Genomic DNA, 13,482 nt, shown 5'->3' with positions numbered 1-13,482 from the left:
CAAGAAAAGAACACTGTCCCTACTGTGAAACATGGAGGAGGCTCTGTTATGTTCTGGGGCTGCTTTGCTGCGTCTGGCACAGGGTGTCTTGAATCTGTGCAGGGTACAATGAAATCTCAAGACTATCAAGGAATTCTAGAGAGAAATGTACTAGCCAGTGTCAGAAAGCTTGGTCTCAGTCGCAGGTCATGGGTCTTGCAACAGGACAATGACCCAAAACACACCGCTAAAAACACCCAAGAATGGCTAAGAGGAAAAAATTGGACTATTCTAAAGTGGCCTTCTATGAGCCCTGACCTCAATCCTATTGAGCATCTTTGGAAGGAGCTGAAACATGCAGTCTGGAAAAGGCACCCTTCAAACCGGACACAACTGGAGCAGTTTGCTCATGAGGAGTGGGCCAAAATACCTGCTGAGAGGTGCAGATGTCTCATTGACAGTTACAGGAAGCGTTTGATTGCAGTGATTGCCTCAAAAGGTTGCACAACAAAATATTAAGTTAGGGGTACCATCATTTTTGTCCATGCCTGTTTCATGAGTTTATTTTTTTACATAATTCTGTTGAAGCATGGTTGAAAAACAATGTCTGACTTTCATTGGTTAACATTTATAGAATTTTAATTTATTATTACTTTTGTCAGATTAAAGTTATTTCTGTGACCATTGTGACTTTTTCTTTCATTGACCAAAGGGTACCAACAATTTTGTCCACGTCTGTATATATATATATATATATATATATATATATTTAAATATCACCCTTCCCTCTACATCCAGCAATAGCTGTTTTCATCCTCTGAAAATCCAGTTTATTTGGTATGCAAATGAGCCAGTAAGGTGCCCAGAGGGGCGTCACTCTTGCAGGAAGGAGCCCAGACACGCCCCCTGCCACAATGTGTCCACCCTCAAAAGACAACTTAAAAACCTACCCCCAGGTCCCACTAAGCCACGCCCCTGATCTGGTTCAGCCACGCCCCTCCCACTCCTGAGCCGACTGGGATTGACATAATGAAGGTAAAAATCAACTTCTGTCAGCTGCAGAGGTGGGAGGGATGGTGACTTTCTCCCTGCAGCTCACACTCAGACAGAACAGTGCTGCTGTCTTAGAGTGAGCTATTCAAAAGGACACATCCCCAATCCGGTTAGACCACACCCTCTCCCACTCCTCACCTAACAGATTGAAAAAATAAAGTTAAAAATCAACTTCTAGATCCCGCTAAGCCACGCCCCAATCTTGTTAGGCCACACCCCCTCCGCTCCTCAGCCGACAAGGATTGAAAAAATGAAGGTAAAAATCAACTGTCAGCTGCAGGGGTGAGAGGCAGGGTGATTTTCTCCCTGCAGCTCACACTCAGACAGCACAGTGCTGCCGTCTTAGAGTGAGCTGTTCAAAAGGACACGCCCCTGATCTGGTTAGGCCACACCCCCTCCCACTCCTCAGCCAACTGAGATTGAAAAAATGAAGGTAAAAATCAACTTCTGCCAGCTGCAGAGGTGGGAGGGAGGGTGACTTTCTCCCTGCAGCTCACACTCAGACAGAACAGTGCTGCTGTCTTAGAGTGAGCTATTCAAAAGGACACGCCCCTGCTCCAGGAAAGGCCATTGTTAAGGGGGCGTGCCCCTGTGGAGGTCACTGTCAAGGGGGTGGGGAATGCTGTGAAAGTCACTGTTAAAGGGGAAGGCTGCTGTAAAGGTCAAAGTTAAAGGGAACCTGTCATGTGGATATTTGATTATAATCTAACTAATTATATACAATCATTAACTACTAAAAAGTACTTTAGATGTATTCACTTACTGGTGTGACAGATGGTTACCTCATAATATACACACAAAGAAGCCGCATGCTAATGAGCCGATTCGAGTCCAGCGTGATGTCAGTGAGTCCAGCGTATATTTAATTCAGAGCTATAGCCACTCCCCTGCCCACCTGCTGCTGATTCCTATGGAAACAAACTGTCACTTAGCAGCAGGTAGGCGGGGAGAGTCAGGAGCTCATGAATATTCATGACTCATCATTATCAGCTGGAGCTTTTCAATACAAGATGTTGGCAGATTGACTGGGTCAATTAAAGAAAGTGACCCAGCATTTTGCTAAGACAATCAGTCACTTATTTATGTTGCCCTCAGTTGGACACCATAAAACTGGTGACAGGTTCCCTTTAAGGGGGTGGGCTGCTGTGGAGGTCCAATTTTAAGGGACGGGGCACTGTGGGGGGGGGGGGTCAGTGTTAAGGGGTGGGGATGCTGTGGAGGTCACTGTTTGGGCGGTGGGGTGGGGTGCTGTATATGTCACTGTTATAGTGGATAGTGTTGATATCTTTTAACGACACACACAAACATTAAATTAAATAGAAATAAATATACCCGAGCGAAGCCGCGTCCTTCAGCTAGTTATTAATATAGATCAGGTCGGGATCATCTCTGGTCGTTAGGTATTTGGTGGCACTCTTAGGTTCCTTGAGCTAAAACAATGGGTGGGCCGCTGTCAAACGCCTTCTCTGCTTCTGGCTTTGGATGCAGAGAAGGCATTTGACAGGGTCCATTGGGGATATTTAGCTGCGGTGTTAGATAAATAGCTATCTTAGTGCTATATTCCTCCCCTTCAGCATCTGTGTTTCTCCCTGGGTATCTCTCTACTAGCTTTTCTATTAGTAATGGGACTCAGCAAGGATGTCCTCTATCTCCTATGATATTCACCATGCTTATGGAGCCTTCGGCTGGAAAGATCCGCAGGTAGAGAACGGTGCATGGTTTACAGATGGGCTCCCAGGAGCATAAAATTAGCCTATATGCAGACAATGTGATTTTGGCAATAACCCGTCCTGTAGATTCTCTCCCTAACACCCAGGATATACTTGCTAATTTTGGAGGAGTCTCCTACTACAAGGTAAATGCTAACAAATCCCAGATTATTAATTTGTCCATGTCAACCCAAACCCAATTTACAAACCGTCTTCAACATATGTTTCCATATCAATGGGCCAAGGACAGTGTGAAATATCTTGGTATTAAAAACTAGCGGCAAAACATGTAAATCTCTTCCGATTTAATTATGAACCCTTGTAGCATAGATAAACTGCTTTCTTCCTTCCATATGTTTCCTCTTTCATGGATGGGCAAGGTTGCTACTGTCAAAAAGTTTGTTTTGCCCATTATATTATATGGTTATCTTCCCTCTTTCTGATTGTTAACTTAGATGCTAGCAAGCTTTAATCAATATTTTTATATGGACTTATGGAAAACCAAGGGTGGGCTTCAAAGTTATGCGTGGCATTAAGGAGGGCTGGGGGTATCTGGTCTTAAACAACACTAGCGGGTGACAATTCTTCCCAAAATTAAAGGGGGTAAATATCTCCCCTTAGGGAAAGAGCACCTTAATCAGTGTGAGGAGACTTATAGGCCATACATGCTCCTCTGGAATTTTGGGAGGAAAGGGATGCAAATGAGCTCTTAACAATCTCTGCCTGTTATGCCACCAGATGTAAGGCAGCTATCCTATAAGTCAATGTTCAGCTCTTTAGCTACACCTTGAGACATAACTTGGATATTAAATAAGCCAGCACCTCATCTGCAGACAGCTGTTGTGGGGTGGTTGCCCCTCATCAGTGCAGAGCATAGTACTGGCTTGACTGGGTGAGAGGCCTGTCAGGGTTAGGGGGTACTATGCTCTGCACTGATGAGGGGCAATCACCCCGAAACAGCTGTCTGCAGATCAGGTGCTGGCTTATTTAATATCCAAGTCATTAGGGGGGGGAAGCTACCACTATAATTGTTAGAGTCCTATTCATTAAGGAACACTAGACTATGAAGGGGACTGTCTGATATGTACGTTCTCATGGAGTGGTAAGGCCTTGTTGATATTGTTATTTTTCTAATATTTCTAGGGGCGTAGCTATAGAAGAAGCAGGGGAAGTGCCTGCTTTGGGGCCCGAACTCAGAAGGGGCCAACCAAGGAGGAGGACTAAAAGATTTTATTGTCCGGGCCCCCTCAACAGCATATACAATGACATTATTTACAGTGACACTGTAGGAAACAGGTGGAGCAGGGGGCAGCATAAAATAGTGACAAATGCTGATTTCATCGGTGTGTCACTCATGAGCTAATAATAAGTGGCTGCTGAGAACCAGCATCATAATCATTGCAGCCCAGGCCTGGAAAAGAGTCAAATCTACTTGAGAAGAGTCCTGGTTATTCATAATCTCCTGCTCTCTCACCCATCTGCTGATGATTGGCAGTTCTCTCCTAGATAGAAAGGGAGAAAACTAGGTAGAAGCCTGTCAGTCATCAGCAGGTGGGCCGGAGAGCAGGAAGTCATGAATAACCAGGACTCTTCTCAGGCGGCCGCGACTCTTTTCCAGGCCCAGTCTTCGATGATTGTGATGACCGACCGCTGAAATCACCTCGCCTGTCTCTACTTTATACTGCCATTGGTACGGGGAGCATAAACTTGATGACAGGTTCCCTTTAAGTTATAGGGAGTTACCTTGTGAATAGAGATGAGCAAATTTCATATTTTGAAATTCGTTCACACTTCGTTTGCAGGTTAAAGGTGAATTACATTATGGATTCCGTTAGCACGGACCATAACGCAATTCTGACGAAATGTATAACGGAATGCCTTTAGAGGCATTTCGTTATTCATTCCATCATAATAGAAGTCTATGGGCTGCAAAACAGATCCGTCCCATTTCCGTTATGCAGGAGAGTCCTCTAAAGGCATTCCGTTATAGTCCATGGTAACGGAATCCATAACGCAATTCACCTTTCACCAACAAACGAAGTGTGAATGAATATGATAGGCGGACATTCGCTCATCTCTACTGGTGAATAATGATTCAGAAGAAGTGAGAAAACAGCGTACACTGGCGCCTGAACGGAACGAGCAGCCTCTACCACTGACTTCTCTCATTCCGATCCAGCCAATATCACTTTAAGCAATAAAAAAAAAAAATAAGACTGTAAAATCTCAGAGCAAATCTCTCATCAGAGATCAGAAGTCGTCTGGAGGAGCTATTCTGAGAAGCCTTGGAAGGCAGCATTTTCAGGCTAAAGTAAACCATCCTCACATTTTATTCCCAGTATGGAGATTCTGAAATAAACTTCTCCAGCTTCTGGAAAGCATTTTGCATCGGGCTCTTTCACACCTGCGTTATAGTCTTCCGGCATAGAGTTCCGTCGTCGGGGCTCTATGCCGGAAAAATACTGATCAGGATTTTCCTAATGCATTCTGAATGGACAGTCCGTCCTTCAGGATGTCTTCCGTTCCGGAACGGAACGTTTTTTGGCCGCAGCAAATAGCGCAGCATGCTGCGCTTTTTGCTCCGGCCAAAAATCCGGAACACTTGCCGCAAGGCCGGATCCGGAATGAATGCCCATTGAAAGGCATTGATCCGGATCCGGCCTTAAGCTAAACGTCGTTTCGGCGCATTGCCGGATGCGACGTTTAGCTTTTTCTCAATGGTTACCATGGCTGCCGGGACGCTAAAGTCCTGGCAGCCATGGTAAAGTGCAGTGGGGAGCGGGGAGCAGCATACTTACCATCCGTGCGGCTCCCGGGGCGCTCCAGAGTGACGTCAGGGCGCCCCAAGCGCATGGATCACGTGATCGCATGGACACGTCATCCATGTGCATGGGGCGCCCTGACGTCACTCTGGAGCGCTCCGGGAGCCGCACGGACTGTAAGTATGCCGCTCCCCCGCTCCCCACTACTACTATGGCAACCAGGACTTTAATAGCGTCCTGGCTGCCATAGTAACACTGAAAGCATTTTGAAGACGGATCCGTCTTCAAATGCTTTCAGTACACTTGCGTTTTTCCGGATCCGGCGTGTAATTCCGGCAAGTGGAGTACACGCCGGATCCGGACAACGCAAGTGTGAAAGAGGCCTAATGGGAGAAAAATACATTTATATAAATGACCTTTAACACGATAGCCATGTGTAACCGATGTGCTACCAGTCTTCCAGGAGAAGACACTGGGGAGATTTATCACGAGAGGATTTTGTTTGCAGGAGTCTTCTTTCCTGTAATTTCCACCAAACTGATCCAATGTCTCAGGGTGTCATCCAAGGGCGTAACTATAGGGGGTGCAGAGGTAGCAGTCACTACCGGGCCCAGGAGCCTGAGGGGGCCCAAAGACCCTTGTGCCACATAAGAAGACACCGGTATTGCTGGTCAAGTTACACCTCTGGCTGGAGGGAAGGGATTAGGTCACAAATTTGGCATGGTGATGGGGACAGGGTTGCCATTTCAATTTTTGCCTCAGTCGGCAGGAAGGCCGTGTGCTCCCCTGCCCCTGGCCACAAAGGGAGGGCCCAAGCTGAACTCTTGCACCAGGACCCAAGAGCCTTTAGCTCCGCCGCTGGCGTCAGCTCCTAGGCCCTGTACTGAGCTGCCATGGTCTCTGCAGTCACATACCTCCCAACTTTGTACGAGGCTAAGGAGGGAAATGATCAGCGGTGTCCGTATCGCACCACAGCAATTTATTTTACACAAAGCCATGCCTCCTTCTCCGCCAAGTACCTACCTATCACACGCGTAGACCACCACGACACAAGCACTAATATAACCCATAATACTGCCACACAGTGACCACATACTGACCGGACACCAATCTAGGCAGAGAATTATCACACTGCAGTTAGTGGTGCTCTCACCTCTCCTGACATATCCGTTTCAGCAAAGAGGTGCTACCCATGAAATGCCAATTCTCGCATCTTTCCTGCATTGTATTGTTCCCTCTGCTATTCCTCCTGGATATAGAAGAATACATTGACAACATTTTGTCGTCCGTTGGATAATCTCTTTCAGTGGAGGACTAACTGGTTTGAGACAGTCTGTTAGGAGACATCTTTTAGCTACTAAGCGAACTACATGAATTTCTGCTGCAATTTTAGTTTTACCTCTCCCTGCATGGAGCCGAAGAATCTCTGGTTCCAATGGGAGTTTTACATGACATTTTTTTTCTATCAGGGATAAGAAGGATTGCACCTTCGGGCAGGACCAAAGCCCAGTAAGATCTTGCGTTAGGTATCCGACGTTTAGGACAATGTGTTATAAGTATAGCACTAGAAATTATTATGCATTTTTGTACTCTATTTGGTTTGCAGAGAGCTGTTGCATTGCATGTTTTGTTTTGCAGTGTTTTCGGCCATAGCAACGTGCCCCTGCGCATTGGGATGTGCGGACTGACCCCCTTTTTCTTTGCAGTTTGCACTGGAGGTAAGGCTGACACCTCAGTCGTGCACTCCTCTAGCTCGTCTGCCACATAGGCTGATTTTATTAGTGTGAGTATATAGCTTGGCCTGCTCCCCCTCACTCACTGGAAGCCATGTGGCACCAGGAGAGGTATAGGGTGGACTCTCATTGCAGTCTTTGGTCGCTACGTGGCACCAGGAGTGGTGTGGAGTGGGCTCAGCCTGCATGTTGGTACCTGCATTCTCTGGATAAAAAGGAAGGCCATTTTGGCACCAAAGATGACAGAAATTAAAGCAGGCCCAGCATGCATTGTATGGTAGCCGTCAGTGGCACATAACAGGTAGAATTTAGTGTTAGGTTCCCGTCTTACAGAGATCGCCTTGACGTGTGGCAGACGGGCTCAAGTAATTTTGTACACAATGTATTTGCCAAACATCTCTATTTATAAGCATAGGATTAGCAATCGTATTAGGGTCACGTGGAGCATAGACGCCATAAATAGCTTAATGTATCATTTTAAAATAAGTCTCCCTCCAAAACTCACTGTTCACAATTTTTTTTAATCAGAGCCCATCCAGTATTTGGTCAGGGAGATTCAAGTCTGGAAAATCTTTAAGCCAGGCCTTGAACAAGGAAGGGTCTCCTTTATGTATCAAATAGTTTTTTTTGACACAATAAAAGCACACAGAGCTATGGGGACTGGGTATTGCAGGATGTGCTAGTGGCCATCTAGCAGCCCATGTCCTCAGCTCTATGCATAAAATCCCGGTGACAGGTTCCCTTTAACTCCCTCAGAGAACTACCGTATATATGATCGCTAGGCTTTTTCTGATCCCAAGGGAGCCTAGAAAAGGATCAAAGGCATTAGCAGAGAATTCCTGTGACAAATCTTTCACTCTGGGACGTAAGAATGCCATTAGTTGGCGATATCTATGCCAGAATCTCCCCTCCTTTTGGTTCCAGATGTGCAACGTCACTTCTTCCCCTCTCTGGCCATTTCTGGAATTGTTTGTTTATAGAGGTTGTATGAAATTCAGGTGTTTCCAAATCACCATTTTTTTTAATATTAGAAATGGGAGATTATATAGCTTTCTGACCGCTTTCCCTGCAGCTACTGCATCTCGCAGGGCTAGGCAAGGCTGCGCATTTAGAATGCAGGATAGCATTTAAACTCCAGGGCCGAGCCAGTTCTACTGAATAGTGTGAAGAGTTATTCATCCAGTCCAGAGCATGTCTCAGTAAGCTAGCCAGGTTATAGTTTCTGATATCTAGTAGTCCTATCCCACCTCTGTGTCTGGTCAATTTAGCCAGAGATATTCCGCATCGACTGGATTGCCAAATAAATGACCGAAAAGCCTTTAGGAGTAGCTGAATATCAGCGTGTTTCCATGGGATTGGCAAGGTTTGCATGGGATAGAAGAGTTTACTGAAACCCATCATTTTCAGTAAGTGACATCTTTCCAGGAAGGAAACAGGGAGGTTAGACCAGGATCTAAGGGCTGACAGTATTTTCTTGAACAGTGGAGGGTATTTTAGTGCAAATTGAGATTTTGGAGTCTTTCCAACTCAAATTTCCAGGTATTTGATACATTGATGTCGCTATGGTTACCGGCATATCATGTAATTTTCTTTTGTGTATGGATTGAGATGTCAACAGGTCTAGTAGTTCGGATTTGGTCATATTTACTTTGAAACCTGACATTAAAGAGGACCTTTCACTAGTTTAAAAACTAAAAACTAACTATATCAGTGGGCAGAGCGGCGCCCAGCGGTCCCCCTGCACTTACTAGCATGTCTGGGCGCCGCTCTGCCCACTGATATAGTTCAGTTTTTAAACTAGTGAAAGGTCCTCTTTAAGCCAAATTGGGAGAAAGGTACCTCCCAGCTTTATTTGAACCTATGAGCCTGTGATAGGCGACCTGGAGGGGAGATCCTAGCGAAAGGGGAAGAATAGAGGGATGTGATATGTCCTAAATTGGCCCATGATGTCCAATACCTCGTTCAGCCATCCCCAGACGCTGTTTCTGCTCCTATGGTAAGGAGAGCTGGAGATGGGCGGTGGAGGGGCACAGCTTAATCTGGCCAAGTACAGCCAACACTGCGCATATTACAAACCGCTGCCCTACCTTGTATAAAAGCCAACCTGGTGGGGAGTTAGAAGTTTAGGTAAGAAAGCTGACATTTTTCATCATTATCTATGAGGGAAATTGGACTGGAAGATGAGGCCATAGTGCTGTCCTTGCCCGGCTTTGGGAGTACTTTGATATATGCCGTGTTCATGCCTGGTGGTAGTGGTTGGCCTTGCAGTATTTGGTTGTATAGAGATGTAAGGACTGGCGAGATTTTGGGGGCCAACATTTTATAGAACTCGGCAATAATGTACAGGGCTCAATTGCTTCAATAGCGCTCTTTTGTTTGCTGTACCCGGTTTGGCTGCGGTACCGCAATAACTGCTGCGCTAAATAAGTGTATTAAATGTAATTCAAATGATACCGCGCTCTAAGGGGAGGGCATAATCGCAAGTTCCCCTGTTACACTATGTGTTTTTATTATTTATTTTACCTTAGGGTTGGCGCTGCTCTGTTGAGGTAGGTCCCTTCCTGGATCGAGTCCAGGGTCCCACACTGTAACGGGTTAACCTCTTTGATGTACAGCTAACCCCCCCGGCTGATGGCGAGATGCTGTAAAGATAGGCGTTAACAGTTTGCGCTCTCACGGAGCGACATCACTCCTGCAGCTAAGGGATGCTACAGGTACCATATAGCCTCCAACGCTTTGCGGACAGACGCAGTCCTTTCTCAGGGAGTGTTACTGGGCTCTTCTAGTGCTTCCTATTTACACGCTCGCTTTCAGATGTTCATGCTTGTTAAAGCTTGGGCAAATGATGGACCAAGCTTCGCAATGCAGAGCTCTAGTAAGCGTGACCGCTAATGCTGGCACCGGAATGCATTTTTTTTTTTTTTACTCCTCTTGTGTAGTCAAGCTTGTGACTCCCCTATGCTCTACACTGCCTCAGTTTCCACGCCAACATGTCAATGACCAGCCCTTTATCAATGGTGCTGCTCATTACTTCTCTTCAGCAGATTGGATCACACGTTTGGATCCTACTGCACATACATTAACTATGAGAAAGCTGAGTAATGTGTTACTCTAAAGGCTGACATTCTGGTCTGATTCAGCATGTTTTCTTCACCAGATGAAGGGAAATAATTAGATTTACGAGATGTTAAGAATCAGTGCCCATTATGTCCCAGCCCATAAAAGGGAATCTATCAGAAAATTACCTGTTTAAATCACTTTTTATGTTAGACATATTTTCAAATAATTTTTTATTTTATTTTATATTTTCCATGTTATAAAATGCTGCAGTTTCCACACTGGCCACTAAGCCTAATAGGCACATCGTTTTGGTCTGTACAGAATCCCTTTACTGCAGTTACCTGCTTATCTGTCATGCTAATCCTGCCTGTAATGATATCACCTCTGTGTATAGATAAGACAGGATCCACCATTCACAATAGATGATTGTCACAGCCTCTCTCTTCTTTCCTTGTACAATAACCTCTGCACAGGTCAGAGCGGCCTAGAAAACGCTCCTATAGAAGTCAATGAGGTCCCCTTCTGATCATCCTGTTTATAACAGCTCAGGCACAATGGCAGTCCCCATAATCATTTTCAGGTAAAAAAATAATTCTACAATAAACAAATAAAAACCGATTTAAAAAAAAAAAAAAAAAAAAAGGAGGCGTGTCCCTATCTGGTTTTAACTGCCAGATAAAAAAAATGTTGGTGACACATTTCCTTTAAATTGCCAAATTATACATTGCTGGTTTTACTAAGATATACAGAACTATAGAGATCACCAAGTCTTAGCAGCTGGTTGTGTAGTTTTATATAGTGGAATGTCGAAGAACTATACACTGTCTAGCATTAAAGGGGTTATTCTGTTTCAGGAGGAAACTGGACGGGACATGTGCTCTGCCTGCAGTAAAGAAGAGATTGTTACTTACCCAACAGATCTTTTGCCACCGCTCTGGTTCTACTGGAAGTTTAACCGGCTGCAGCAGTGATGTCAGAGTATCACTTCCTTCTGGGATTCGCGTCCCCACCTATTCCTTGAACTTGAAGGACTTATGTCTTTTTTTTCCCCCAACCATATCAACTATGTAACCACTGAAGCAAATCACTGGCCTCTTCTGTGTACTGCAGCGGTCACTGTCACTGCTGCAGTTAGGTAAACGGAGCCCTACTGGGGGAAGCGAGGTGGCAGCACGGGAGCTGTCAGGTAAGTAATGATGTATCCTTAATTGCAGGTGAATCATGTGTTGTTCATAGCAGCAGGACTGATCCGACAGGGTGAACAGCCTGTCTGATCCATCCTGCCGCTAGCGAGAAAGTACCCTAAAAACTGATATGCTCTCTCCAGGCTGGAGGGGGTATAGCCATCAGGAGGAGCTAACACTTTTTTAGCCTAGTGTCACCTGCTAATGGCAGCTATACCCACAGTCCTGTGTCCCCCAATGATACAAGCAAGAAATTCATGTTTTTGTGAGCTGTACATGGCTGTCTCCAGCGCTCCTATACAAGTCAATAGGGTGGCCCTGGACATGCCCCGACCTACTGCTGCGTTCATTCTGAGGGGATTCCTGTTCTCATGATCATTGGGGTCCCAGGAGTACAATTCCCACCATTCCCTATTGTAGGCTGATAGCTGTATGCTTGTCTGAGCATGCTGGGAGTTGTAGTCTTGCAACAGCTGGAGGGCCGCAGGTTGGGCATCCCTGCTCTAGATACTTCTCTCTGCATCCTCAGAAGTAAAAAAAAAAAAAAACAACAAACAGAGGAAGTGGTAACCACTAACGGTCAATCCGAATATCTGCATGAAGCAGCTACACAGCAAATACCACTGATCATCTGATTTATGAGCAGCAGGATGACCGTCACATGTATGGTGTCATTACACACGTGATAACTCAAACAGAATATTCATTTTCCAATATAGAAAAAATAACCTTTAGGCCACTTTTACATGTTTAGTATTTAAGCCAAAACCAGTAGTAGAGCCTACAGAGAAAATAGAAAGGTGTGAGCCCCTTCCATGTTCTAGAACCACTCCTGGTTTTGGCTTACAAACACTGGATGCAAAATACGGACCAAATACTGACCATGGGAAACGGTACTGTCAGAGTTCAATAAAAACGTGCGCATCCCCTGTAAATGTGATAAAATCTCAATACTTACCCCTTTCCACCTCTGAAGTTACCTTCCTGGCTGCAGCAGTCACGTTTCATGCACACATGTCACCATGCAGGCAATCACTGGCCTTGGCAGTATACGGCCTGGCATCTGGGAGGACGAGCTCAGCGCAAACGGTAAGTACGGATTCTTTTGTCATTTTAGATGATTTACAACGGCTGTCTCGGTTTTTAGTGAACCGACAGCCCCTCAAACTTGCTTTCCAGAGGGGGTAACTATAGGCAGGGCTGAGGTGTCTGAGATGTAAATTTATAAAGTTTCTCGATCCATTTATATGTGAAAGTTTACACAAAACCAAAGCTCTTCACTCAAAAGGTGGGAGTCCAGAGTGGTGGACCTCCTCTCTATAACACACTTATGCCCTATTGGGGCAAAAGGACAGTGGAGGAGCTTTCAGTAGCAACTGATCATTATCCTTTCATTTTCAAAGGGACTTCTGAAAAATAATAGCATTTTTTTCTAGCACACGTTTTAATAAACTCCCTAAGGGCCCATTCAGACGGCCGTAGTGCTTTGTGGATCCACAAAACACGGATACCGGCCGTGTGCGTTCCACAATTTGCAACCATAATAGAACATGCCTATTCTTGTCCACAATTGCGGACACAAATAGGACACGTTCTATCTTTTCCGCTGAGCCGTGTGCTGTCCGCATCTTTTGCAGCCCCATTGAAATGAATGGGTCGGCACCCGTTCCGCAAAATTGCGGAACAGATGCGGCCTCATTCATACGGCCGTCTGAATGAGCCCCAAGTATATTCTAGCTGGCACAGTTAAACTCCTATCCAGAAGTCATGCCATGCCACTAGCAGCAGCTTCGCCATGTAATTAAAGCTTTATTTTATAACATTTATAATCATAAGTCATCACTCATACAGAACAAAGCCAGCAGGAAAACAGGTATACATGTGAAATGACACCAAAAGGAATATCTGCATATTACAACGTGCCATTTTTTTTTCTCGAAATACACAGGACACATAGAAGTTTGTGAATTATATCTTTAAAAACTAATAAAAATCTGTAAAC

The sequence above is a fragment of the Bufo gargarizans genome, chromosome 8 (assembly GCF_014858855.1).
Source record: "Bufo gargarizans isolate SCDJY-AF-19 chromosome 8, ASM1485885v1, whole genome shotgun sequence".
NCBI lineage: Eukaryota > Metazoa > Chordata > Amphibia > Anura > Bufonidae > Bufo > Bufo gargarizans.
This window is presented reverse-complemented; position numbering follows the sequence as displayed.